The following is a 4,864-nucleotide window of genomic DNA, read 5'->3' as shown; positions in this document are numbered from 1 at the left end:
CACACACACACACACACACACACACACACACACACACACACACACACACACACACACACGCATGCTTCCCTCTCCTCCTCCCTTGGCTTTTGTTTTCTCTGACACATGCACTCCAATTAGCATTTTTCTGCCATTAAGGATGAAAGAGAAGCAGCCAAATGTTTATCTTTTCAAGCCCCCCCTCCCCCCTCCTGTTTTTTTTCCTCGACAAGAGTTTTTTAGTTAAAAAAAAGTGGAATATTATTCTCAATGTTAACATGATCTTCTCTGCATGAAAATAACCAACAGCTTTGCCTGGGAAAGTGATGTGACAATACACCCAATTGTGTTCATGAGCGCAGCTGACAGTCTCCATTTAGAACAATTAAAAGGATTAGAACGTATGACTAAGCAATTAAGGTCATTTTCACCAAAAATATTCTATAAACTTGATAAACAGTTCTTTTTCTTGCACATTCTCCAACTTTCAACCACGACCCTTGGACCTTTTGCTCGAAAAAGTGCCCCAAAACGGACCCTAATGCTCTGTTAAACAGCATGCCGTCCAATCTTTTTGTCTTCGGTCCTTCTCGTGTGTCAAATTAGAGCGTCCTAATCTTGAGCTTTACGCTCAAATTTAAATCTGCGGATCTCAAACTGCACGGCRAAGCTTCAGCTGCTGAGATCTGTCACAGCCGCTGGTGTGCCGCATATTAAGGGGAGAAAATGCTCTTAAAAATGGGCTTTTTCTGACATTAACATGACTTGTGTGCATAGCGCTGCTCGAGCCGTGTAGTTCCAGGCGTATATTTATGAATAGGAACCTTTAATTAGGGCTTGTGTTTCCTCTCTAGTCACATTGAGGGATGGTCCTCRCCGACATTCATTAATGATAATCACCAAGAGCAATGGCAAAGCTACAGGCCAAGTCTCAGGGGACTCGACACTTGAAAAGAAGCATTAAATTACACAGAGGGACTCTTTAATTGCAAAAAGGAAAATATATAGCCATCATTGTTAAATATGATCTTTTGTAAGCCTTTACTGGTTCAAGGATTTGTCTGACGGGTTTGCTATTTTAACACAATCTAGAGCTTCATTTCTGCAGCAACAAAACACGAAGCAGAACACACTTTTACTCAGAAAAACAGGAAAGAAAACAGGATTTAAGGTGATTTATCAGTAAATTCAACAAATAAATCTTTAATGTAAATATTAAAAGGATTTTAAATCCTAAAGTACTCTAACATTTTTTTAAGTTACTGGCTGATTTGTTCTGGTAGGAGTACAGGAGAGGTAAATTTATTTACTTGATAAAATAAATCTTGCTGAAAAAAGATCAGAAAAAGGTATGCATATGCACACGGTCGTGCACACACACACCACTAAACTCCTGACCTAATTGCTCAGCCTCACTCAACTAATTAATCTCATCTGACTCAACATGATGTGAAGGTTAGGTAGGCGACATTCTCCTAAAATCCTCTTCTTCCGTGTCTAACCTCTCACGTTTTCCCTTTKCTTTGCTCTACTTTTGCCTCCGTGTGATCATCCCTGCGCTCTCCCTTTCGCAACTTTCTCAAAATCTTTTTATTTCTCGTCCTTACTCTCTCCTGTCAGCATTTTTCTTTTCTTTTTCTTTCCAATCAGGTCCAAAYGGAGAGCGCAACTTGGCCCACATCTATTTTTACCTGGAGAGGAGGGGCGGTTAAGTGGGCGGGGTCACGATGCCCCATTAATCAAAAAGAGTGACACTCATGTCGTGGCTGACAGCCATCCTGCCAGCCGTACGTCTGTGAACCCTGCCCCCCAACCCCACTCAAACAAGATAACTTTAGCGATGGACAAGGGAAGAAGAGGAAGAAAGGAAACTAAAAGGTGGGCCGTGGAGGGGGAAGGYGAGCAAACTTTATTAATCAAGCACCTCGGATTAATTGTTGCGAAGTGTCACCCGTAAATTCTCCATTTGGATTTAATAACCTTGGGAGGTAAGACTCAACAAACCCTGTCGTGATTTGAGTTTTATTGAAGAGGCTGCAGAGGAAGAGAGGTTGGGGGGGTTGTGGTGGAGGTGGGGGGGAGTTAGGGTTGCTGGAGATGCAGTGACACAAATAGCTTCTCAGCGGACAGTCCCTCTCTGTATGACAGTTATGAAATACAATTATCAGCAAGATCTGCTTAAGAATTCATCAACTGCACCTCTTCCTTCCAAGCAGAGAGGGAGGAGGAAGAAGAAGAAAAATAACCAAAACACAAAGCAAGTCATAACAGATAAGACTTCTTCTTTTTTTTTTTTCCAGCTCTTAAACTATCACTTTAGATTTCTGTCCTGGATGTATTAAAGTCAGTGTTAAGGTATGGCACCCRTATCGCGTTGTGCTGTGGCTTTATATTAAAGGATGAATCATTTGATGATCAAGAAATATGGTAAATGACACGCCACATGCAAATCGCTGAGACCGTTCGCAAGCAGTTTGTCTGAAATGTATCACCCGCTGGTTTGCGTCAGGGTCAATAATAGCAGTTAATCTCCGCGTGCGGGGGGAAAATATACTGTCGCCGAATTGTACGACACCCTGTCAGCTCTCAAAAGTAACCGCGTTGTAAAACGCACATGATTTCAATCAATTGTCATCTAATTGCGGCCATATCTTTTGAAATAAATGAAGAACAGCCACAATGTAGGATGACAGTATGCATAAAATTTGCATAACTTTGCATATTACAATGCTATTATTGTTAGTTTTATCGRAGGCTCCTATTTTCTGGCTGTTTTTGAGTTAAAGGAACACGGACAAACACAGAACAGTCCAGTAGATGGGTTTAGGAAGGATCTGGCTCAATGATCAATAGGTTTTAACAAAATGGAGCTAATTTCTTGATCAAAGACAGAAATCTKGCTGCGCTTCTACCTGAAACACATTGTTTTGTCTGATCTAAGAAAGCTATTATCTCAGGAAAGTAGTCTGACAAAAGACAGATCTGAGAAACAGAACGACTCTGTCTTCGAGCAGACTAACAATGGAAAGTCTTTGTGGGAGAGTTTTTGGGGAAACGGCAGAAAAGCTTGTTAAACACGAGCCTTTAACTAGACGTTTCCATCTGCCGGATATCATCCTGATCGATGGCACCTCGGCTCGGTGAAAAACGACAATAGCTGCAAACCACGGTAAATGTTTTAGCTATCAATGAGGTTTCATCGCTCTGTCACCCAACAGCACGGCCAATCCCTCACTGACACTACATCCAGGATTCAGTACGGTTAAATCGGAGTACATCTCTTCCCATCGGTAATTGTGGTTGTCAGCTGGTGAAGTGCGGCTTCTGAAAAAAATCCTTCACTTCAAGCTCATCTGCTTTAGAGGGTTAAGAATACTAATTAAATTAGACRAAGGGAAAATTGTCCTCATAATTTCCAGGGGCCAGAACACAGAGTTTACTTGGACTTTGATCATGTGATTGAGACCAAGGCAAAACAGGTGGAAAATGCCGATATTGGGGTTTTTCAGTTCATGTTTTCACAGATCTTGAACTATAATTTTTMGTGGTCATAGCCCTGACCAATACATACTTCAAGATTTAATGAGGATTTGTTTAAAACGTTGGTATGAATTCCATCAAAAATGCTACTATTTGTTTTATTAATGAACCKTTATGGAAGGATTTTCCATAAGTAGGTCAGGTCCTGGATCTTTTTTAATGCTATTTGAAATATTGTTGATGCATTCAGTTGAAGTAATTATTATTGGTTATTTTTCATGTATTTCATGTATTTCTAACAGTTCTGTCCAGTCTTTTATTTATTTTTAACTGTACGAATATTTATACAATTTGTCACATTCATTTATGACTATTGTTTTGTCTGTTCCTGATATACATAAATAAATTGTTCCCATAAATCACTTCATACTTATGTATTGTAAAGATCTGCACAAATAAAGTTTATACATATTAGTGTTTGTTTTTATTTAGGGTCTGAACCAATAGAAAAGTATATGAATAATACCTTAAATTACTTTGCCTGTTGCTAATGTGTGTTATTTGTTATACAGGCACCATTTTGCAGCCTGTGCTCATAGCTGTACCCTAATCTCGACTATAACACGTCTTAATGCTGTAAATGGCCCACATTTGTCTTTGAAGACAAACATGCCTGAAGTTCAGATTTAAATCATAAAATTACAAATTGCCTCGCTTCTTTAGATAAAAATTTTAAAGAAACCCTTACAGATATTCAGCAGGTCTGCTTTCTCAGCCCAAAAATAAAATGTGGACTTTTAACAGCGTGAACAAAAAAAGAAAAAAAAACATTTAAATCTTGTAAAGGATATTGGCAGCAGAGATAATGGAAGCTGTGGCTAGTGGTGTGAGGTTTTTGGGAAACCGCCTGGCATCCCAACAAAAGCTATTAGATTAGAATGGGGGATATTATAAGGACGGGTGAGTGTTTCTGACTCTTGATGTTCTCCAGTCCTACCAGCCAATATACAGCCCCTTTTTGAATAGATAAGTGCTCTGATTCTCTAATGACTGAATTGGTTGTATTTAGTCAAAACAGAAGTCAACTATGGATTTGTAAATGCAGTAACAGTGGTTGAAAATTTTTAGAACTTTCCTCTGCTGTTCAAATACGCCTCCCAAATCTTGTCAAAATGATTTAACTAAAATATTTTCTATTATTTGGTTAAACGCATACAAAACACATTTTTAGTCTCTTGAATGATTTTTTCTGCAATTTAACTTCATCACACCTGCAAATCAAAGACCAACTGGATAATAGATGAACACCCAAATTTTCCTCCAACCTTTATTGCTTTTGTCCCAGTGGTCAAGGACACTCATATCAATGGACATCAGGGATGCTCATTTATCAGAGGGCTCTGAG

The 4,864-nt window shown here is 39.2% G+C and overlaps 1 long non-coding RNA gene across 1 annotated transcript in view; it reads left to right on the top strand.

The window, feature by feature from the left end:
- LOC106518150 (uncharacterized) overlaps positions 1-1,958 on the top strand; it is a 6,586-nt gene extending 4,628 nt beyond the window's left edge. The window contains exon 3 of the long non-coding RNA XR_001310282.1: positions 1,630-1,958. This is a non-coding gene — a long non-coding RNA (uncharacterized LOC106518150). The remainder of the gene's footprint in view (positions 1-1,629) is intronic.
- Positions 1,959-4,864: the final 2,906 nt, after the last annotated feature.

This window comes from Austrofundulus limnaeus, unplaced genomic scaffold (genome assembly GCF_001266775.1).
Source record: "Austrofundulus limnaeus strain Quisiro unplaced genomic scaffold, Austrofundulus_limnaeus-1.0 Scaffold56, whole genome shotgun sequence".
Classification (NCBI taxonomy): domain Eukaryota; kingdom Metazoa; phylum Chordata; class Actinopteri; order Cyprinodontiformes; family Rivulidae; genus Austrofundulus; species Austrofundulus limnaeus.
The sequence above is the reverse complement of the archived record's forward strand: the minus strand, read 5'-3'. Positions and strand labels throughout refer to the sequence as shown.